Below are 25,427 nucleotides of genomic sequence, written 5' to 3'. Positions count from 1 at the left end.
GCCTGGAGATACATGCCTGTGGCTTTCATGAGGCTGCTAGGAATTTTTTTTGCAATGTGGAAAGCTTTTTATTTCTTACTCTTCCTTTAATAGGTATATATTATGTCACTCAAAGTACATATAAACATAGGGACATGGAAAGAGGCAATGTACCTCTCTCTATCTCAGAACAATTAGAAGCTATGTAGTAGTCCGCATGTTGAACAGAATTGTTGAACACGATGCAAATTTACAAGTGCTTGGTTTTCCAGCTTCATTAGGAATACATCAACATTCTTTTTTTTCTTTTGTTTTATTATTATTATTTTCATTTTAAATAGCTTGTTTTACATGTCAATCCCAGTTACCTCTCCCTCCCCTCCTCCCATACCCCCTCCACCATCCCCCAAGCCTCCCACCATATTGCCAGTTCCTTCCACATAGGGGATAGCTAGAGTCTGTCATTTCACTCAAGGCAGGGTCCAGGCACTCCCCTAAGAGTCCAGGCTGAGAGAGCATCCCTCTTTGTCTTATGGACACATGATGTCTGTTTGTATGCCAGGGATAAACACTGATCCACTGCCCAGGGCCCCATAGGTAGCCCAGGCCTCCTCAGACTCTCACATTCGGGGGGTCTGGATCAGTCCCATGCTGGCCTCCCAGCTGTCAGTCTGGGGTCCAAGAGCTCTCCCCTGTTCAGATCAGCTGTCGATGCTGGTTTTGCCAGCCTATTCTTTGCCAATTTGCTCACCGATCCTCTCTCTCTGTCACTGGTTTCCTTGGGTTCAGTTCAGTGTTTAGCTGTGGGTGTTTGCCTCTGCTTCCATCAGTCACTGGATGAAGGCTCCAGGATGGTTATAGACATCAAGTTCATTATCAGGAATGGCATTTGAGGTGGTCTCTCCACTATTGCTTAGCTTGCCAATTGGTGTCATTCCTTTAGATCACTAGAGGTCACACTGGTGCCTGATTTGTCTTCTAACCTATGATTCCCTCTTCCCCCTATTCTACCCCCACTCAACCTTCCTGTTCCCCCATGACCTACTCTCTCTTCCTCTTCTAGGAATTTTAATTCAGGTTCTAATGCTTGCAGAACAAGCAGGCTTACCCAATGGGCGATCACCACATTGCTGTTATATGTTTTTCTTTAGTTGTTTTTTTTTTTTAGAAAGGATCCCTATCTGTAGTCCAGGATGTCTTAAAACTCAGTATGTAGCCCAAAATGACCTTGAATTCATAGCAGCCTTCCTTTCTGAGCCTCATGAATGCTAGGATTATAGGTAAGAGTCACCCTTCCTGACTAGAAGAGATAGATGTTTCGGCTGTATTTTATATGAAGACAAAATGACCTACCATCAATCAAACAGCTTTTCCAAACTTCATGTCAGCTATGTAGGTATCAGAAAGGTTCATTTTAAATTTTGTGTATTTATTTATACTTTGAAAACTGTACAATTCATAGTTCAATAATAAACATACAAATACTGTGCCATATTTCTAATATCACAAGCATAAATTTTAACATTTTGCTTGTGCCCTGTTTTTCAGTGTGCTTATTCACTCAAAGAAACAATTTCTTTACTACTACAGTTGTAAGACACATGGTTGAAGGAAGACTGACAGTACAGAAAAAAAACAACATGAAGTAAAAAAATCTGCATAAATAAGCTTCACAGTTCAGATTTCAATTTCTCAGTCCCAGGGGTAACACTCATGAATTATGCTCTTTTTACTTCTTCTCCAGTTTATCTTAATCCTCCCCTCCCCACAAATAACAGGCTCACTCGGCACCCTGTGGCTCTTTCTGGTCAAAGCATGCACACTCAGAATGGCAGATGCTGTCCGCATTGGTTGACATTTAACTTTTGAGACTTTGAGTTACATTTATAGTTTTCTTTATCGACAAAGTCATGATTTACAAGGGTAGATTTCCTTACCTTTAGCCATGGATTTGTTTTAGACTGAAACTATAATCAGACTCCATGGTGTTTGGAGTCCTTTGTAGTTTACCAAAGGTAAAGGTGATTCTTCACCGTATGGTCTATGTTGTACTTTTCTGCTTCCTGGTTTCCTACAACTGCATTCTCCTGCCTTACTTTTAATTTCAGGGTTTCAGTCTATAATCTTGTTTCATAGTACTGTGCTGAGTCTCTTTCAACATTAATCTCCTTCAATGTTTTTAAAAAAGAAACTCATTCTTATTGGGGACATAATTCTTTTAGGCTTAGAAGTAATAGGAAAAATAGATTTAGGGATATGAAAAACAAACATGCTTCTCATACCATCTGGAATCAGAATTATGGAAATAAGATTAACTCCAGATCTTTTTCAGATTGAAATCCATTCTAAATGTATATACTATGCTTCCTTTGCCAAATTAAGAATGGGGCTCTCTCAGCAGTAATGGTGCATTTATGGGAACAAAGATTAAAAAGCAGGTTCAATTGCTGTATAGGCATTATTACAGAATGTAAGCCCAAAGAAAGGAGAAAAAGAAGTAACAGAGCTAGCTCTGAATTAGCCATCGTCATTTCAACAGCCTTGGAGTAAGGGGTTAAGAAGTGGAGGCTTGTATTACCTTGTACAGGGAGGCACGGATATTTTGCAAGGTGTCTCCCATATTTCTTAAAAATAGGAATCCATTGTATGTCCCATCAATAAACACAAGCTATGCAAGAGCATAATGGATGTATTAATACTAATATTTGATCATATACGTGTAATGTGAGCTTTCTCTGGCCCAGTTGGGTCTCGTTGCCTTTCTCTGCCCCAAAGAAACACAGACGCTATATTAGTTATAAAGCTGTTAGCTGGCAATTTGGGCTTCTTATTCTTAACCCATAACTACTAATATGTATATTTCCATGTGGTCTTATCTTACTGGAGAAAGGTCCAGGCAACTCTTACTCCTCTGGTGTCCTATATGTCAAATATGCTCAGCATGTTCACAGAGAAGAGAAGAGAAAAGAAGAGAGTGATTTCCTGCTTGTCTTTGCTTATATTCTGATTCTGCCCAGCTATGTCACTTCCTGCCTGGCCAATCAGGCAATCAGTGTTTTATTCATTAGCTAATAAGAGAAACATATACACAAAAATGGTTCACAAAACATTCTCCTTTCCTCCTGAAGGGTTTCCAATGTGTTGTTATCATTAACCAGTCTTTCACTATTAAACTTAAATGTCCAATAGAGAAAAATAGTTCTGAGACCATTCTTCCACCACTGGTTGCAGTGGCAGGTGTTAGGGACAATATTCCTTTAGCCTTGTGAGCTTTCTGGGCAGAAAGACTTGGTGACCTTGCCAGCTCCAGCAGCCTTCTTGTCCACAGATTTGATGACACCCACAGCAACTTTCTGCCTCATGTCAGGAATAGCAAAATGACCCAGTGGAGGACAGTCAGAGAAGCTCTCAATATACATTGGCTTCACATGACTCATACCAACGATGGCTGCATCACGGATTTCAAGAACTTAGGGTCATCCTCCAGCTTCTTACCAGAATGCAATCAATCTTTTCTTTAAGCTCGGCAAACTTGTATGCTACGTGAGCTGTGTGACAGTCCAGTACAGGAGCAGAGTCAGCACTAATGTGGCCTGCATGCTTCAGGGTAATCTCCTCAGCAGTGAAGCCAGCAGATTCCTTAGGTGGGCCAATTTTTCTGTCACCAGCAGCATTGCCACATCTGACGTTTTTGACAGACATGTTCTTTACATGGAAGCCCATGTTGTCTCCAGGAAGAGCTTCACTCAAAGCTTCATGGTGCATTTCAACAGATTTTACTTCTGTTGTGAAATTGGCTGGAGCAAAGGTAATCGCCATTCCAGGATTTAAAACACCAGTCTCCATTCTGTCCACAGGAACAGTCCCAATGCCACCAATTTTATAGACACCCTGGAGGGGCAGTCACAGTGGCTTGTCGGTGGGACGAGTTGGTGGCAGTATACAATCCAAAGCTTCCAGCAGTGTGGTACCACTGGCACTGCCATCTTTACGGGTGACTCTCCATCCATCGAACCAAGGCGTATTAGCTCTAGGCTCCAGCATGTTGTCACCATTCCAACCAGAAATTGGCACAAATAATACTGTGTCAGGGTTGTAGCCAATTTCCTTAGTGTAGGTACTGACTTCCCTCACAATTTCCTTGTATCTCTTCTGGCTGTAGGGTGGCTTGGTGAAATCCATTTTGTTAACACCAACAATTAGCTGTTTCACACCCAGGGTGTAAGCCATAAGGGCATGCTCACTGGTCTGCCCATTCTTGGAGATACCAGCCTACCAGGCTCAAATTCACCAACACCAGCAGCAACAATCAAGACAGCACAGTCAGCCTGAGATGTGCCAGTAATCATGTCTTTGATAAAGTCTCTGTGTCCTGGGGCATCAGTGATCATCACATAGTATTTGCTGGTTTCACATTTCCACAGGGAGATAGATGTCAACAGTGATACCACGCTCACGCTCAGCTTTCAGTTTGTCCAAGACTCAGGCATACTTGAAGGAGCCTTTTCTCATGAGTTTTCCATGGCTCGTTTGTCAGTTTTCACCACATTTGCAGATCAGGTGGCGGTGGTGGTGGACTTGCCTGAATCTACATGTCCAATGACAGTGATGTTGATGTGAGTCTTTTCCTTTCCTATGCTAGATTTGAATTAGCGGTGGTTTTCAACAACACCTGTGTTCTGACGGCAAACCCATTGCAACAGCCTGCTTTCGCTTTCTTACAGCAGGTAACATGCCCAGTTTCTAGAACATTAAGAGTTGAATACAGGGATGTGTATGTGAAATAAGTATTCCTCCATCATCTGTTTTATCTATCAAACATTTCTTTTATTGCTAACTTTTAAAAAACTATGAAGTCATAGTAAAGCATCAGAACTCTTTTTTATATTAAAACTTTTATTTTTAAATTTAAATTCAAATTAGAAACAAGGTTTCTTCACATGTCAATCTCACGTCCCTCTCCTTTTCCCTTCCCACCTCCTACCCCCTCCCACCACCCACCCAATACCCCCTCCTTTCCCCAGGGAGGGTGAGTTCTTCCATGGGGGTGTCCATAGTCTGTCATTTCATCCAGGACAGGGCCTAGAACCTCCCCCCAAGAGTCCAGGGTGAGAGTGCGTCTCACGTTGTGGGATGGGCACCCAATGTCCATTTGTATGCCAGGAATAAATACTGGTCAACTACCAAAGGCCCCATAGATTGCCTAGGCATCCTCACTGACACCCCCATTCAGGGGTTCTTGATCAGCCCCAAGAACTCTTATCATGGCTTATAATGCTAAATTCTGACTTACTATGCAGAAGGTTATCAATTAATAAAAACTTTTTCATAGATGCCCCTTGTAACATTAACTGGGATGTCTACTAGAAAGGTTAAATGAAAATTAACTAATAAAATTTAATCAAAGAAAAATGTGGACACAATTTAATTATAAGTAAGAGTTTGGGTATATAATATGCTTGAAATTCAAATAAATATATTTAATATCTAGAATACATATATACATAATTTTTACTAAACTTTTAACACAATTAATATTTTTAGTATACTTTAACATTAAAGAAATTATTGTTTATATAAGATTTACATGTATATAGGAATATATAGAATATATAGAGATATATAGAATATACACATATATGTATAGATATTCCTAAAGAGTAATAATTTAGCATATATTAAACAAACTCACGTATATTTTACACACACCCACACGTACACACTCACACACACACACATACACACACACACACACACACACACACACACACCTACCTACTTTTTTTTGGAATAGTGTCCCATAAAGCTCTAAGTCATGTAGGCATTCAACTTTAATAGTTTAAATATCCTCTTCAACATGGGTTAATTATGCAAGTCTTTTAATTACACACATGCCTGGAGTTAGCTGTTCTCCATAGAATTGTGAGCCTTGTTTCTTTGTGACATTTATGTTAACCTTTGATATGTTATTATCATACAAAAGTCCTCAGGTTTATATACTTTTCCTTACTGCTGTGACAATGTTTAACCTTTGTATCAGTTGCCCAGGGCTATCCTAACAAACTGCAAACTGGATGGTTAAACATCCTCAAATATGTATTTCTTATAATTCTGGAACCTGGAAGACCAAGATAAAGACATCATCAGGACTGGTTATTTTGGAGGCTTTTCTCTCTGGTTTGTCAAAAGCCACTTTCTCCCTGTTTCTTTCTGGCCTTCTGTGATGTCTGTGCTAGTACATAATAGACCATGTCCAACTTGGAGGAAGTTGCTTTAACTTAATTTCCTATGTAAATGACATGCCTCCACATGTATTTATATTCTGAAGTTTTAGTGGTTAAGACTTCAACCTTTCCTTGAAAACCTTTCCTGTATCACCTGTAATTTGTTAGTTACATATTACAAAACAAACAAAGAAACAAGCACACACCAAAACACCAAACAAAACCTAACCAAAACACTTAATATTTTTTATAATTATTTTTACTAAAAATGTCAATAAAATATTTTCTGGTTAGATATTAGTTTATACCATATCCATTATACGAGATTGCTGTATTTCTGGCTTCTTTCAGTTCTAAACATCTGTAATTTCTCTATTGCTCTGTGAAATTCTTTCCACCTAAATCTCTGTCACAATTGACAAACTGTTTTTCTGCCATTAATTTATGATAATCCAAATTTGGAAAATTACATTTGAAAAAAGATGATTATAGCAATTAACCTTTTGTGATTTTAATAAAGTATATTAATCATTATTCATGCATTATCACAAGAAGATATTTAATAACCTATTTATTTTCTCATATAGTTGAATAATTGTTTATAGCAATTTGTTGCATATTTTCATTTACTGAAAAGATTTATAATGATTGGAATTTTAAAGGGAAAATAATGAGAAAGTATTTATACAACATTTATTGCTAATTTAAAAGTATTTTTCTAATTCTTTAGTGATTTAAAAGGTATTTTAGGATCTTGACCTCAATGATATAGTTATTAATACATTATTTTTTGATTTATAGTAAAAATATTGTTTTTTTCTGAATTCTTCAATAACTTACATATATCTGTTATCACTTGATATTTAAAAGAAGGATAAAGATTAAATATTTTTTCTATTCTACCCATGATAAATCAGGGACTCATTAAAAATTTAAGAAGACAAAATTATGTAAATCATCAAGCCAGCAAGTGACAGAACCAGTATCCCCAGGACACCATTTGTCTTCTGAGTTGGTCACCTTAACAGTTACACTGATACAGAGTCATCACAACTTGCTAAGTATGGAAAGAGAAATTCTGAGGACATTCAGGTAAACTGTGGGAGAGCTGTGGGAAATGCTGCGTGTGGCATGTGCAAGGGTTCCACAGTGTTATCAGCTGTGGCAGATATGTATGACCATTGAGAAATTCAGGTGCACATATATGTTCACTTCAGGTCTTGGTACAAGTCACATTTCTGGTCCAGAGTGATTCTCTGCTGTGTATTTAAAATGAAGAAGACCATCATGTCTTAGTTACTGTTCCTGTTGTTGGAATAAAAACTCTGACAAAAGTCACTAAAGGGAGAAAAGGTAAACCCATCATGAGAGGGAAACAGAGGAGGCCGGATCTTGAGGAGGCAGCTGCTTACATTGCTATTTTAGTCAAGGAGAATCTTGTTACGCTTTAACAATAGTGAATCAACAGCTGATCACATTGTAACTTTATGAAAGAAGCAGTTAGTTACATTGTATGCATACTAAAGATGCATCTGGTCACATTGTAACTATAGTCAAGTATCCGATGGTTACATTGTATCTATAGCCAAGAGGCAGGTGGTTACATTGTAACTATAGTCAAGAAGCAGATGGTTATATTGCAACTACAGTCAAGACACAGGGAGTGAGGTGCTTGTGCTCTGCTCATGATCCTTTTTAGTGAAGTCTGGAATCAAAGCTTGTGGGTTGGTGCTGTCCACATTTAAGATTCACTTCGATGAACCTAATAAAAAAGTCTCTTACTGACATACACTGAGACTAACTTCATCTAGATAATTTCTCACAGGTGTACCCAGAGCCTCGTCTTGTGGGTGATAATAGATCCTGTCAAGTTGGCAATCATTATTAACTATCTCATAGTTAGCAAACATTCTCAGTCTGCCTTTCCTTTTGTTACATTTAGGAAATTGACTACTCTAGACTCTGCCATGTTATTGCGGCTGGCCTTGAATTCCTGACCCTCCTACCTCCACATCTCTGGTTGAATACTGGGATTATGTGTATTATTACATACACATAATATTAAATTACTATCTTAATTTTATATCATGGACATTTGAGTTGAAAAGCTCATAGACATATGATATAATCACCTTTATGTGAGCAATACTGAGAAAAGTGAGTATGGTAGCTTGAAAGAAAATGGCCCCCAAAGGGAGTGGCACTATTAGGAGGTGTGGTCTTGTTAGTGGAAGTGTGTCACTGTGGAGGCAGACTTTAAGGTCTCATATATGCACAAGCCATGTCTAGTGAGACCGACCATTTCCTTTGGACTGCAAGCCAAAATGTAGGATTCTCAGCTACTTCTCCAGTGCCATGTCTGCCTACACATCATCATGATAATGGACTAAATCCCCAAATAAATGTTTTTTCTTTATACAAATTGCCATGGTTGTGTTGTTTCTACAGCAATAGAAACCCTAACTAAGATAAAAGTGTGTCCAGGCTGAGACAGCTTCCCTCCATGTGGAATGGGTTCCCATAAACCAGGGATAAATACTGATCTACTATACAAGGTCCCATAGATTGTCAAGGCCTCCTCTCTGACACTCAGGTTCAGGGGTGTCTGGATCAGTCCCATGCTGACCTCTCAGTCACCAGTCTGGGGTCCATGAGTCCCCCCTTGTTCAGGTCACCTGCCGGGTCTTAACTCCTTTGCTCATCATTTCTCTTTGTAAGTGGATTCCAGGAGTTCAGTTCAGTGTTTAGCTGTGGGCGTCTGCCTCTGCTTCCATCAGTCACTGGATGAGGATTCTAGGATGGCATAGAAGGTAGTCATCAATCTCATTATCAGGGGAGGGCATTTAAGGTACCAGTTGGTGTCATTCTTGTAGATCTCTGAAAATCTCACTAGTGCCAGATCTCTCCACAAACCTATGACTCCCTCTGTTATGGTATCTCTCATCCTGCTTTCCTCTATTCTTACCCTGACTCAACCTTCCTGCCATATAATCTTGATGATATTAATTTAGTCCCAGATCCTATGGTACAAGAAAATTATTGACTCTCTAAATTTATCCCCTGACCTCCACATAGGAGATATGGCAAGCATGAACCCACATTCATATACATGCACATTACACAGATAAACATATACAATAACAATAAATAAAATAAAGACTAAAAACCAGCAGCAACAAAATCACAAAATTTACCGTTTTCCAACAGTTTGCATTACAATGCTGGGGATGGGTTCATTTATAAACAATAGAAACTTGTTCCTCTGATTAGTGTGCTAGCATGGAGAAATACAGGTATGGGTCTTTTCTTACTCATTGACTGCTTTTCTCATTGCATCCTTTGATGAAGAACAGGGAAATTTTCTCATGTGCCTTGTAGAGGTGCTGATACAGTTGATAAGGCCTCCACCTTTATTGCCCAAATCATCCTCAGTTGTACCAGTATTATGAGTACCATGGTACACAGTGGGGGTGGGGTGCTGAGGTTTCAACATATGAGCTGGTAGGGAAGACAATATATTTATCTTGGGGAGTGGAAAAGAAATATTTATCTCACCCATTTAAACAATTTATAATTTTTTGAGATTATTATATAACTTCATTTTCCCCTTTCCTTGCTTCTTTCTAAACCTTCTTATTGCCCTTTCAAATTCATAACTTCCTTTCATTTTATAATATTTAATTTAATTATAAGTCATATTGTTTTTTTTACAGGGGAGGAAATGGTTTATTTCACTCACAATTCCATATAACAGTTTATCATCAAAAGCAGTCAGGACGGGAACTCAAGCAGGGCAGGATCCTCGAGGCAGGCACAGAAGCAGAGGCCATGGAGAGGAGCTGCTTACTTGTTTGCTCTATATGGCTTGCTCAGCCTGTTTACTTATTGAGCCCAGGAACACCATCCAGGGTTGGTCCCACCAATGTCTTAGCCTGCTGTGCACCATGAGGGGGGAGAGAGACACCACTTATGGGTTCCAAAGATTTTTAATAACTCACCAAATAAGTGGGTCACTGATTCATTAGGACAAGGACTCGGGAGTCTTGTTTCTCCTGGCAGCCCTGAGCAGGTGAAGAAGCAGGATTTATAAGCACAGAAATCACAAACATTCATTGCCAAGTTACAGTTACAATTTTTACCAATTAGGATTTAGAGATAAGAGGCTTCCTTGAATTGTCAATCAATGTATAATGTAATCCTTTCAGTCTAACCAGTCAGATTCATTTTTCTTTTTTGTCATTAGGAGAACTAAACATGTAATAACTGGAAACTTCACAGCTCCCCTAGGGCTTGGGAACCTGAACTTCATTTCACCCTAAAGTTAATGGAGTCTAAAGTTCAAACGGCAGTACTTAGGCCAAGCTGCTTTTGCTTACTCCCTTCAATACATGTATATATACATTTAAGATTATGTGTGGGCACACACACATATGAGCTCATATATATATAATATATATGCTATATATACATATATATATATTATATATATATATATATATATATGCTTTTCCCTGGGGAGAATATTTTTCCTGGCCCATTCCTTAGCTACCTGTAGTTCTTGGTATAGTTTGTAGTTCACTAGTGTAATTATATCCATGTTGTAATGTAACAGACCCCAGAGTATTTTCTTCCTGCAAAATCAAAAGGCTAAATCACTGACAATCTTATATTTCCCACAGTTAGCCCATGGTAGGTCTATTTCCCTTGTGTAGGAATTTGCCTACTCAGAATACCTCATACAAGCAGACTAAAACATTTGTCTTTTTGTGACTGTTGAGTAAATTGTACCAGGTGGAATCCATGTTATAGTTTTCTTACTTTTAAATGCTGAATTATATTCCATAGTCTTCACATTCCACCATGTCCTTACCTACTCTTTTACCTTGGGACCCTTGGTTCACTTCCACTTCTTAGGTATGGATTTTAGACATAGATCATGGGAGTGCCAGACCACAATCTCATGGCCAGAGAGTCTGGGAGACAGAACCTTCATTCAGAGGCTGATGGAAGAAGAGGCAGACTCACACGGCTAAGCACTGAGCTGAACTCAAGAAAGCCAGTGACAGAGAGGGAGGACTGATGACCAAAGGGATTAAGACTGGGCTGGTTTAACCCCCAGAAACAGCTGACCTGACAAGGGTTAGCTCTAGAATCCTAGGCTGGCATGGGACTGATCAAGACCCCCTGAATGGGGGTGTCAGTGAGGAGGCCTAGGTAATCTATTGGGCCTTGGGTAGTAGATCAGTATTTATCCTGGGTATACAAATGAACTTTCGGCACCCATCCAACAATGAGAGATGCACTCTCACCCTGGACTCTTGGGGGAGGATCTGACTATGGACACCCCCATGGAGGGCCTCACCCTCCCTGGGGAAAGGAGGGGATATTGGGAGGGTTGGTGGAAGGGCACGGGAGGAGGGGAGGGAAAGGGAGAGGGTCCTGGAATTGATATATGGAGCAACCTTGTTTCTAATTTAAATTTTAAAACAAAAACAGATATTCTCGAGTTGTGTAAGAAAGCTGTCTGAGCAAGCCAGTCAGTAGTGTTCTTTCAAGGTTCCCATGAGTTCTTGCTCTGACTTCCCTTAATGACAGACTGTGATCTGTAAGAACTGAAATAAACCCTTCCCTCCCTACGTTTGCTTAGGACACGGTGTTTATAACAGCAGTAGAAAGAACTAGAACAAACATATCCACGTCTATCAGATGGGAACAGAGCATTAATGTGCTATTGAGACATTACAGTATGCTGTCTTTCCACTGATGATTTAGTTCTCTGATGCCAAGATGTTTTACATAGAATGTTTGGTATGGTTCCTTTTTGAAAGCCCCTGGAGAAAGTGGGAACATGCTTTAAATCCCAATTTAAGATTACATCTAGCCAAAACAGGAGGTAACTAGAATGCACAGAAATTAAGATTCATGCCCATTTTTGGTGAGAATTTTAAGCCACTGTCCACACTGAGCTGGGGTAACAGATAATTCCTTATAGATGTAGATAGGCCCATTATCTTACCTTCTATCACTGACAGGATACCAAGACCAAGGCAACTTCTAAAAGAAAGCATTGATTTGGGCCTACTCTTTTAGAGGGTTAGAGTCCATGGCCGTCATAGTGGAGGTCATGGCAGCAGGCAGGCAGACATGGTGCTGGGGCAGTGACTGAGAGTTTATATCAATCCACACGCATGAAGCAGAGAGAGAGAGAGAGAGAGAGAGAGAGAGAGAGAGAGAGAGAGAGAGAGAGAGAGAGAGAGAGAGAGAGAGAGAGAGAGAGAGAGAGAGAGAGAAAGGGAATGGCATGAGTATTTTGAAACCTCCAAACCAAGCACCAGTCACATTCCTCTTGCAACAAGTCTACATGACCTAACTCTTCTCAAACAATTCCACTGTGAGGCTATGGGGACCATTCTATCTCCCTTATTTAAAACTGAAAACAGATTTTTTCACTCAATATATCCAGTTATGGTTCCTTCTCCCTAAGCACCTCTTAGACCCTTTCCACCTCCTTACCCACCAAAATCCACACCATTTCTTGCTCTCTCTCATTAGAAAACAGGCATCTAAAAATTAAATAAAACCAACAAACATGAACAGGACAAAACAACCAAATAGAAAAGCAAAAAGGCAAAGAAGAAGCACAAGACACAAATGTAGACATACGGAAACACACTTTGGCAAACACAGAAATCCAATAAAAACAAAACCAGAAACCGTAATGGCTAAGCACATGGTAAGAACATAGAGTTGGAGGTGACTTCTGGATCAGGGGTGCGGGCTTTTTCCTCTTCCACTCTCAGCCTGAGACCTCATCAGTCTCAGCCCTCTGCAGGCTGCCAGTTCATGTGTGCTTTGGTGGTGCGGTGCTCGCCTGAAGCTCTCCATCCCTCTGTCTCCTAAAATCTTTCCATCTTCTCCCTACAGGATTCCCCGAGCCACAAAGGGAGTGAGTTAATGGAGATAGTGTGTTTAGTGCAGAGAGTTCCAAGGTCCAGCTGTGGGTATCTGCATTTGTTCCCATCTACTGCAGGAGACAGCATCTGATGATGGCCTAGGAAGACACTCTTCTATGCTTCTAGCAGAATGTCACTAGGAGTCACAGTGCTGCTTTGTTTTTTAGTAGAATAGCAGTACTTAACTTTTTCTCCAGGATCCTGACCTCTCTGGTCTAAGGTTCTTGGCCCCCTGCTATGTGTTAGGGATGTGTTGTTTTTCATGGAGTATTCTTAAATCCAATCAGATTTAAATCCAAGCCTCGTGCCACTATTATACTAACACGTCTTACAGGCAGAACACCATTGTAGGAAACAGGGTTTGTAGCTTGGTGTTTTCTTCTCTCCTTTGTAGTGTGTAGAGTGCATTTCACTACCCTGAACACTAATCTGTGGGGGTGAAGGTTCTGTGTAGGCACCAGCTTAACTTTTCCATGTTCAGTGAGTTGTGCAGGTAGTGTCTTCAGCAATAGGGATTTACTGCAAGTTTGTGGAGAGCAACCTATAGCCTTTGAAATGTTTATTCAAACTATCACATTCTACTTCCTAGTTCCAATAAGCATGTAAACAAACCATAATGCAAAATTCATTTAGTCCAACGTGAAAAGCCCATAGGTTTTCAAGTCTCAACACTGTTTAAAAGTCCAGATTCTCTTCTGAGACTCAAGGTCTTCCTATTAATTTAAGCCCCTAAAAAATGGAAGGGGATTACATATTTCCAATTTACAATGGCACAGGATTATATCATTTCAAAAGGAAGAATGATGATATGGTGATGAAATACTGGGCCACAGGAAGATGGGAACTCAGTAGGGGAAGTCTTAAATCCTGTAGCTCCGTTTCTGTTGTCAACGGGCTTAGATAGCTCAGTCCTTCCAGCTTTGCTGACTGTAACACACTTCTCTCTCTTGGGCTGGTTCCAGTCCTTATATGCAGCATTCCTTGGCAGATGTCTCATGACTCTGGCATCTTCAGCATCTTGGGAGCTCCATCCCAATTCAGGCTTGACTTTCACAGAATTACCCAAGGGCATCTCAGTGCCTTCATATTCAGGGACTCCTCTGTCATACTCTTGGTCTTATTGGCTTTCCTTATCTGAGTCTTCAATCCTTTTACTCACTATTCTTCCTGACTCTAAAACCAGAACCACTTAAACCACACTGCCAAGGTTTGGCGATGGGCTTGGGATGAAACTTGGTCCCACTAAATCTCAATTGCATACATAAGCTTTCCTTTGTTGATGCTTTTTAGGGGTAGAAAATTCCTCAGACCTTTTTGCTTCCCATGCTTGAAGCTTAGTTGTGTGGCATCTTGTCCTGAGGGTAGTTCCATTTTGGATCAGGCATGGTGCTGGGGCAGTAATGAGAAGCATACATTTTGACCACAAGACAGAGGGAGGGAATGGCAGGAGTCTTTTGAAATCCAATGACATGCATTTCTAATGAGACCACACCTCACGATTCCTGAATAGTTCCACCAACGGGATTCCAAATATTTAAACATATGAACCCATGGGGATCATTCACATTTAAACTGCCATGCAGACTGGTATAATGCAACTGGTCTTCTATAAAAATTTTATCTATCAATCATCAGTCTATCTATCTATCTATCTATCATCTATGATCTATGTATGTATGTATCTATTTATCTATGTATCTATCTATCTATGTATCTATCTATCTGTGCATGTATGTATCTATGTATCTATCTATCATCTATGTATCTATGTATCTATTTGTCTATCTAACTATCATCTATCATCTTTCTACCTTTCAGTGCTAGGGATTGAACCTATGACCTATGAGAGGCAAATGTTCTACCACTGTTATACTCTCTTGTCTAATCCAGATAAATCTTCAGTTGAAATTCTCTCTTTCCATGTGACTCTAGGTTGTGTTAAGCTGGCAACAAAAATTAATCAGGATAGTATCTGATTAAAGGTCTGGGCCATGAGATAAATATTATTGTTGTTATTCGCATGTGAATTTTAATTGTTTTATGTTTGTAGAGAAAGGGGTAAGGGCAGGAGGGAGGGAATGCTTTAGAAAATACTTTCCCAAACCTAGGACAGTTAGTGAGTTGGGAATGATAAACCTGACACATTGTTCTTTCAGAGGCAACTCTGAAATGAAACAGCCAAGGCAGCTCATCTGACCTGTTTCCTTTATGTCTCTAAGACTTCTTTGTTCAATGCAAAAGAAAAGAAAAGAAAACTTTAACTCAGGTGATTAATGACTGTACTGTGTGAAGTCACACAGCATAACTTATGGGGAACCTTACCTTTTGAGTACCTCAAGGCTTTTTTTTTTAATAAAGCAGAAACTATGTAAACAATGAACTTGCTCGAAGGCAAAGATAAAGCATCTATTTCTGTTAGTTAGAGCAGTATTATAAGTCTCCTCATCACCAAAATAGAAATTTTTATTTAATTCAAAATTTCCATCCTTTTCCATTACTTTCAGTTTTCATTTTTGTCATGTACTTTCCTCATTCTTATAGTAGTATTACACTTACATGTTTTTACCTTTCAAAGTCTGTCAAATGGAACTTACAATGGAACATATGAATTGAACCCATAGGTATACACTTTGATGGTAAGTGACTTTATTCATTTTTCATTACTGTTATTTGAAGTATTTGCAAACATACAAGGAGAAAATTATATACTATGTTTTATTTTATATTTATATTATATATTTTATACTAAATGTATTCAAATAAAAACACAGTCTTATTTTGATGTTTTAGGTATGGACATACTTTAAAACTCACATTAATTTTATCTTTGCATCCTTAAAATTATTCTGTGAAGAATGAAGGACAAGTATTTTTACAGATGTGTTTACAGATAAGGAGAAGAACTCAATGGCTTATCAAATGTCCTTAAGTGTTAGTGCTAAGGGCAAAGCAAGGCCCAGGTGATTTGCTCCCACCCTTCCCATGGTGTGGCTCCAGAGCACTCAGAAAATGCTACCGTTTTAGGGTAAAAGTCTCTACTGAAGTTGATAAGGAAGGGCTATGCCTTTATGTATATGTGATGCATATTTGCATGTATGCATGATCATCATCTACAATGTCTTTGTTTTTTAATGCAAGCTACAAGTCTCAGAAACATCTGAAGTCCTGGTGACTGATGTTTATAAAAACAGAATATAGAGTAAAGATGATCAAGCAACTGTAGTCAAATGCAGCCGCAGCACCGAGGAAACATCACCAGCGATTCTGAGGTTGACAAGAGATACAGGTTGCCAAAAACATGTACAGAATATTGACGAAAGGTAGAAATAGACAAGAAAAGAAAGCTCAGTTCTCCAGGATGACACCTCCAGCAGATGCATACATAAGCAGAGGCAGGGAGACTTTTTTGTATATTTGTGCAATTATTAAGACTGAAACAATACTGTGGCAAATGTGGGCAGAGTGATGTAAAACCAGGTGACTTGGGACACAATGAAGAAGAGATGCTCATTAAGTTCCTGGAGTCAAAGAGCAGAACGAGTTCCCAAGCGTTTAACCCAGGGGTACACACATGCAAATGCAGGTGAAACTTACTGCCTGCTCTTGAGTTTGAAAGCCCTGGTGGATGGTCTAATAAACACTTGCCTGTCTCTATCAAGTACTGTTTGAAAGTGCGTCTAGTGAGGCATGTACATTGCTAATTACAGAGTATAGGTTTAATCAATCTCAACCAACGTTTATTTGTCTTCCTGAAGCTTAAAAGTTCCTCCAGGTGTTATATGTCTAGTGACAAGGTATCACTGTGTGTCACTCAGACTCATGAGGAACTCACTAATTTGCTCAGTTTGGATTCAAACTCAGAGCAATCCTCCTGCCTCTGACTCTTAAATGCTGGTTTACAGGCATTTGGTCACTATATCTGTCTCTGAGAAGTATTTCTAAAACCATATGGCTTGGGTAAATATCTTACCTGATGGTTCCAGTATAAATTTGAGTGTCAAAAGTGGGATTAGAGATGCTTCTGGAAGGCTGCTTTCACAGGGCTCAGAAGGTAATTCTGGGGACTACTTTTAAGTGCAGCTCAGGACAGAGCTGCTGAGTCACAGCTGGCAGTAGAGAGCTTCACAATCCCCGCACTTTCTTCCCTCTAAATGCTGCCCCAAATCCCTTGTTTCGGTCTCACTGGAAGCAGACATCCCTGGTGTAATATCCTAAAGCCTCTGCATCTAGGCTGCTTAAATTTATTAATTTCTTGCATCTTTACCTTACAGGTTCCCACTTCCAGGCCATTAATCATTTTCACGATTCTCTGGAATCTCTCCATACTCAGTCAGTCACAGAGCCCAAAATAGACTCATTAGTGAGTGCTTGACCAGTGCCAAGTCTAATGAGATGACATTTTCATCTACGCATGTGAGACTGATGATTAATAAAAAAGTGACACAAAAGAGTACCATGGTGTCAGGACTTCAGGGAATGCCTGGTGTGCATTCTGAGTCCTGGCTAAAAATAAACTTGCAATCTGAAACTGTGGAGAAGATTGTGCATGTACCCAAACTCTGGCTCCAGATGACACAAGTCACCTACTTGGTCCTGTCACCACACACACACACACACACACACACACACACACACACACACACACACTCACACACACACACACACTCATACCACCACCAACAACACTGTCACTACTGTCACAATCACCGTAGCCTGCACTTCTTTGTTCTCTTTTACGGGAGGTAATGTGACAATTTCATACAATTATACAGATCCTGTCTTCCCCTCTCCCCCTCTCACTTCCTCCATGTCTCCTCCAGTATGACCCCCCCCCCTTCTAGCTTCATGACTTCTTTTGTAACTCACTAAGTCCAGCCACAACCTGAAATAAAAACGATTCTCCCTTACCCCCAAACTAATTATTGTCAATAGTTTCTCAGCATGGGCAGGAGTGCAGAGATCATTTTACTCCATCTATGCTGGGATTTTGGCTAGCTTGGTCTTATATGAGTCTCTTGCAGATAATCACAGCTCCTGTGAGTTCATGAGCATGAGAGCCACCAGCAGAAGGCAATGTTTCAGAGCACTCTTCACCCTCCTCTGGGTCTTGTGTTTTTTTTTTCTGCTCCCTCTTCTACTTCCCTGAGGGGGCTTGGTACAGAGTTCTATTTCCATCCGAGCCCTGAGGCTCTGACTCAGCACTGGGTGCTGTGTACTACATAAAGGAGATGCTCTGACCAAGGCTGGGGCACACTAGATGTATGGATATAAACAAAATAATTAGAGTTCTCTTTGAGAACATTTAGCAAGAAATTCAATAGTGGGTTCTACACTAAGGCTATGACCATTCCATAAAGTCTGGTAGGTGTTCCCTTAGAAGTGGAACAGCAGGGTCAAATGCCAGCTACCTTTCTAGTTTATTGAGAAACTTCCAGATTTGTTTCCAAAGTGGCTGCATTAGGTCACACTCCCACCCCATAGTGTCAGCATTTGTTGTCTTTTGTGTCCCCGACGATGGACATCCTGGCTGGGGTGAGATGGAATCCTCAGACAGCTCCAGTTAGCATTTCTCTGATGGCTAAGGATGCTGAAGCTTTTGAAAGGGTTTCTTACCCATTTGCATTTGAGAATTTTCTGCTCAGTTCCACAGCCCACTTTAAAACTTGAGTTGTTTGCTTTCTTCCTTTCTTAATTTTTGTTATAATTTTAATTTCATTGGAAAAAAGAAATTTTACATACAATATACTCTGATCATGGTTTTCCTTTTTCCAATTCCTCCCAGATACTCCGCATCTTAACAAGCCCTGCCACCTCAATCCATACCCTTTGTTTCTCTCTCGTTATAAAAATGGTACCCAAACAAACAACACCAACACAAAAATCTAAGTAAAATAGAATAAAAAAACAGGAAAAAAAGAACCAAAGAGAAATCACATGAAATACACAGGAAAAAATACTTTGACAACACACATAAATCCAATAAAAACCATAATATATATGCAAAAAACCTAAAAGACCTGTAAGGCAAGCAAAAAAAAAAAAAGCCCAGATAAAGTTTGTGTTAGTCATCTATTTCTGGGCACAGGGCACAGGGACTGATTTTAAGTGTAGTTTGTATATCCAATAAGATGCTATTGAAGAGAACTAATTTTTCCATTGTGAGGGGTTGTCATTTGGAGAGAGCTTCCGGATAAGGGATGGGGAGTCATGCCCACTTCCCCTCTCAGGGCTGGGACTCCATCTGACTTAGACCTGTGCAGGTCCTGTGCATGATGAATAACTTGTTAGATTTCAAATCATCAGCAAGGGATGGAACTCAAAATTCAGTCCCCAAACTAATGCACAACCACTGCCTTCACCAGGTGTTTCAGCCTTGCTGTGACTGGAAGGCCTTGACTGCTTGGCGACTTCCATCCCACTGGCTCTTATACTATTTCTGCCTCCTCCTCAGTAAAGTTACCTGAGCCAGAGGGAAGAGATTTGATGAATACATTGTGTTCAGGACTGAGTTTAGTTTCTTGAGTTCTTTATATACTCCAGACGCCAATCCTCTTTTGAATGAGTATCTGGCAAAGTGTTTCTCCCCATTGTTTGCGCTGCCTCTTTGCCCATGTTGCATGTTTCTTTGCTGTATGAAAGGTGTTTAGTTTCATGAAAATAAAAATCTGGATCTTGTTTGACAGCAGATAACACCAGACATTTCAGAGAACCACTGTAATGTCGCATGCAGAGGCTAAGACAGACTGTGTCATACAGCTTTAGAGAGGAACCTGAGGACAAAGCAGAGGACTTCTGGGAAAGGGGGTGTTTGTGGTGTCGGATTTGGGGGACTGACTTCTGATTCCATTCTTTCTGAACTTTAATTCTAACAAGTTACTTATGTGCCTACCTTAGATTCTCAACTGCAAAATGAGGCTAGTGGTGGTGTACACATGTTCAGAGTTTACAATGAAATGAACCTCAATTCAATTTGCAATTGAAAACCAATTTAAAAATAGTTATGATTGTGAAAGGGTAGTTTATATCATTTTTTCCTCTTGTCATTGGGAGAGATCACAGAATTGTGTACATTTTGACAAACATCATATAGTTGGTTATAACTGACACTGATCCTCATCTGAAATTCATGTAAATTAGGCTATTATACATGTTTGCCAGCTCCAGGAAGGGACGGAGGTGTGTAACAGTGAACAATGAATTTGCTGCCCCAAGGTCCAGGGAGCTGGTTGTTCTCTCAGCAAGAAATAACATTAATGTTTTTGTATCTCCATTGAAGTCATTTAACTTCTACCAGAAACTAAATGCAAAGATTAATATCATGAGGATTTGAAATGCCAAGGCTGAAACAGTTTCCTTTTGCTGAAAGAACACAGGTTCATTAATTTTACTTATGAATATTTGTGAACAGGACACTTGCCCCTTCAGCTCTACAATGATTATCTTTCAAATTAGTAGGGTATGGCTAGATCAGAAATTCATGAATTGGCCAAAGGTGCTCTCAGCTAATATTGCCAATGTCTATTTTTAGGTCTTAACATTTTAAATGATATTTCTGTTTCATTTAAAAGTCATACAAAGAGGGAAACAGGGCAGCCACAAATGAGTGCAGGCAGAATGACTTCTTATGTATAGTTTCTAGAAAATGCAAACTAATCTATAATGCTAAAAACAAATAGGTAGCTACCTGGGATTGGAGACAGAGAGAAGAGTGCAAATGGCCACAGGAGACCTTTGGAGGTGACAGGAATTAACCATGGCTCCAATGCACTTGTGGTTTTCTAGTGTATAGATCTCAAGTACGACTTACCAACTTGTTCAACTTTAAATAGATACCACTCAGTATATAAAAATTAAATTCCAATAAAAGTGACATAAATTACAAATAAAAGTCACAGGAAATCTTCAGAATGCCGTGAGAATGTAACAGGGATGGAGAGAGAGCTGGAAAAAGAGGTTTCCATTTGAAGATCAAGTCCAGATCAACTACTGAAAACACAAAAATGCATTTTTTATTGGCACAAATTAAACTAAAAGTAACACCTTAAAAAGGGCTGTGAAATGGGGGTGCCATCTAGGACAGTGCGTAAATCCGTGTTGTCAGAAATCTGACAATCAGAGAAATAATACAGGAAAATGCAGAGAGGCTCGAGGTGCCTGTCTCTCTTCAGGAAATGAAATGGCTGCCGCATGCCGCCTTGTCAGGAACGCTGCCGTTACTGATGGTCCTGTCTGAAAATTTTATGGAATCAGATGTTAAAACTCCCCTCGAAACTCTTGATGGTTCCAGCATAAAGGCCACTTGCTGGACATTTTTCTTGTACTTGGTAAAAGGCCCCCGTATGATATCTGAATTTCAGAGTTCACATTATAATCCATTAAGGTACAGTGCGCTGGCATACATGCAAGTGTCACAGAGGGGATTTTATGTCCCGCATAAACCCCAGCACAGGTTTACAACACACTGTCACACTTGCTACAGTTTTCCAGCAGCCTGGTAAAGTGACCGCAGTCATTGGATTACAGTCAAAATATTTTCCTGCACTGAAGGGGTACAATTCGCTTCATGAACTCAAGTTTCAGTTGTGTTCACATTTCTTTGCCCACGTTCAACCCAGTAGTAAAAAATTTTCATGTACCTCACAGTTGTAAATCCAGTGTCTTACATAAAGTTTCTCCGTCCCCCTAAAACAATAATTATGATCTGGTGGTGGGTGTCCTGGAAGGATGGTGGTCCCCGTGGGAGCACTGCTGTCACTGTTTGGTGCCGCCATTCTGTCTGACACCACTGAGCAACTTGCCACTGTGCTTGTCTGACACCACTGAGCAACTTGCCACTGTGCTTTTCCCATCCAGCTGGAATGTGATTGTATTTAACCTTTTGATTTCTCTTCGGAACGGACACTGCCATGTCTGGGCATTTCTCTCTAAAACTGAAGCCCCGCAGTGAGTTTTCAATAGTCTTTAGCGATCACGTGGTCACGCGTGTGTCCAGCCACATGCTGTAAATGTTACTCACTGCAAAAACCAGTCTTTGGGGGGAGGATTTTAGAAGCATAAGCCTAGATGAGCTAACTGTACTAGAACTTGCTTCCGTTTTCTGAAATGCCTCTCTCTGCATGTGCAATGTGTTCAGGGAAACTCTAGTTCAGGCTCTAACCTTTCATAGGTTTACATCTAAGGTAAAAGGAGGGCTGGGGTACAGATTCCTTTCTTTGTTTAAAGCTGTGTGTGTGTGTGTGTGTGTGTGTGTGTGTGTGTGGTATATGTGTGTAGGCATTCCTTCCATAGCACATATGTGTCTGGGCATTCCTGCATGGTGTGTGTGTCTGGGCATTCCTGCATGGTGTGTATGTGTGGGCATTCCTGCATGGTGTGTATGTGTCTGGGCATTCCTGCATGGTGTGTATGTGTGTGGGCATTCCTGCATGGTGTGTTTGTGTGGGCATTCCTGCATGGTGTGTATGTGTGTGGGCATTCCTGCATGGTGTGTATGTGTGGGCATTCCTGCATGGTGTGTGTGTGTGTGTGGGCATTCCTGCATGGTGTGTATGTGTGGGCATTCCTGCATGGTGTGTATGTGTCTGGGCATTCCTGCATGGTGTGTATGTGTGGGCATTCCTGCATGGTGTGTGTGTGTGGGCATTCCTGCATGGTGTGTATGTGTGAGCACTCTTGCATGGTGTGTTTGTGTGGGCATTCCTGCATGGTGTGTATGTGTCTGGGCATTCCTGCATGGTGTGTTTGTGTGGGCATTCCTGCATGGTGTGTATGTGTCTGGGCATTCCTGCATGGTGTGTGTGTGTGGGCATTCCTGCATGGTGTGTGTGTGTGTGGGCATTCCTGCATGGTGTGTATGTGTGTGGGCATTCCTGCATGGTGTGTGTGTGTGTGGGCATTCCTGCATGGTGTGTATGTGTGGGCATTCCTGCATGGTGTGTGTGTGTGAGCACTCTTGCATGGTGTGTTTGTGTGGGCATTCCTGCATGGTGTGTATGTGTCTGGGCATTCCTGCATGGTGTGTATGTGTCTGGGCATTCCTGCATGGTGTGTATGTGTCTGGGCATTCCTGCATGGTGTGTATGTGTGTGGGCATTCCTGCATGGTGTGTTTGTGTGGGCATTCCTGCATGGTGTGTGTGTGTGGGCATTCCTGCATGGTGTGTATGTGTGAGCACTCTTGCATGGTGTGTTTGTGTGGGCATTCCTGCATGGTGTGTATGTGTCTGGGCATTCCTGCATGGTGTGTTTGTGTGGGCATTCCTGCATGGTGTGTATGTGTCTGGGCATTCCTGCATGGTGTGTGTGTGTGGGCATTCCTGCATGGTGTGTGTGTGTGTGGGCATTCCTGCATGGTGTGTATGTGTGTGGGCATTCCTGCATGGTGTGTGTGTGTGTGGGCATTCCTGCATGGTGTGTGTGTGTGGGCATTCCTGCATGGTGTGTGTGTGTGTGGGCATTCCTGCATGGTGTGTATGTGTGTGGGCATTCCTGCATGGTGTGTATGTGTCTGGGCATTCCTGCATGGTGTGTATGTGTGTGGGCATTCCTGCATGGTGTGTTTGTGTGGGCATTCCTGCATGGTGTGTATGTGTGTGGGCATTCCTGCATGGTGTGTATGTGTGTGGGCATTCCTGCATGGTGTGTATGTGTGTGGGCATTCCTGCATGGTGTGTTTGTGTGGGCATTCCTGCATGGTGTGTATGTGTGTGGGCATTCCTGCATGGTGTGTGTGTGTGGGCATTCCTGCATGTGTGTATCTGGAGGTACTAATACAGCTTTGTGGAACTGGCTCTCCTTTCCCTTCAGTGGGTTCTATAGACTGAACTTAGGTTGCCAGATTTGGGCAGAAATGACTTTTGCTCCTGTGCCATTTCAAAGCCCCCTGAGATTTTCTTTCCAAAAGGCCAAATGATCCAGAGAAGTGACTCAGAGACCATCTGACTGTCATAGCTGGGGTACTCCAGATTCAGAGGCTCAAACTACAGATATCAGTTCCCACAGTTTGGAGGCTTGGAGTCAGAGAACAGGGAGGCCTGCTGGTTTGGATCCTAGTTACCACTGTCCGTGGGGTATGTGGGAGGCTACCCACTTCCTGTGTCGTCAGTTGGTGGAACCAATTTCTTGTGTTCTTTTTTTCCCTCTAAGAACAGTGATCCAAACTTGAGAACCTCACTTGTGACAACCCAGGCACTACATAAAGTCCTTCATCATGATATCTCCACATGGCAGGTTAAAGCTCAGACGTGTGATCTTTGAGGAGAATGGATCATCATTCAGCCTGAAGCATCATCTCCTTTCCACTCTGTTTTCATGGTAGACATCACAGGGCAGTAATTGCGTCAAGAGCAAAACACATTCTCTAAACTCCAGTCACTAGAAACGGTATATTTACTCCCCTCGTGTGTGTGTGTGTGTGTGTGTGTGTGTGTGATGTGTACCTAGATGTATGTGTGCACACACTTTTGTGTGTATCAGTTATCTGCCTACGACAGGACTCAGGAGGAGGTCAGAGGACAACCTGGTGCTTGGCCTTGCTTCCCAGATTGTTTGAGACAGGCTCTTTATGTGGTTTGCTCCTGTGAACACCCAGCTAGACAGCCTGTGAACTTCTCTTCTCCTGTCTCTGTTTTCCATCTTGATGCAGGAATAATACAATTACTGATGAGTTTACTGTACCTGCCTTTGTGTGGATGCTGGGGATTTGAACTCTGGTCTTTGCACAGCAAGTGCATCATCCACTGATTCATCTCCCCAGCTTCATGCTTTATTCTCATTATGTTGACAGCCTCCATCGCATGCACATGCACCCTCCTCTCTACTGGAAAATCTTTGCTTGAGAGATTTCTATGAGTAGTGGTTCTTTGCCCATGCACCAGGCTATGTAGCACTGGCGAGTTTCCATGCCGAGCGAATAAGCCTTAAAAATTCCAGATGGGAGGTGATGGATACATCACTCAGCTCCATCATTAATGGAAGGGATTGTTTACATGGTTCCTAGAGATCCTATAGGAGTGGACGCCACTTATTTACATTGGCAATTTGCTTGAAAACTGCCTTGATTGACATTCTCCCTTTACTCCCACTTTCCCCCAACAGTGTTTCCTGAGACAATCTTCCAGTGAACTGCTTGCAGTCAAACCTTCCTCTGTGTTATGCCGTCTGGGGATGAAAATGATGAAAAATTCAGCATAACCAAGAGGAGAGAGGTTGGACAGTAGTGAGAGAAGGTGTCAGAGAGTCTCAGATTCTGCAGGTGTCACAGGAGAAGCAAC

The 25,427-nt window shown here is 41.0% G+C and overlaps 1 pseudogene; it reads right to left on the bottom strand.

Annotated features, from left to right (window-relative positions):
• Positions 1-24,947, bottom strand: part of LOC101833941 — a 39,729-nt pseudogene extending 14,782 nt beyond the window's left edge.
• Positions 24,948-25,427: the final 480 nt, after the last annotated feature.

This window comes from Mesocricetus auratus, unplaced genomic scaffold (assembly GCF_017639785.1).
Source record: "Mesocricetus auratus isolate SY011 unplaced genomic scaffold, BCM_Maur_2.0 Super-Scaffold_100009, whole genome shotgun sequence".
Lineage (NCBI taxonomy): Eukaryota > Metazoa > Chordata > Mammalia > Rodentia > Cricetidae > Mesocricetus > Mesocricetus auratus.
Note: the sequence above shows the minus strand (reverse complement) of the source record. Positions and strands in the feature narration are given on the sequence as shown.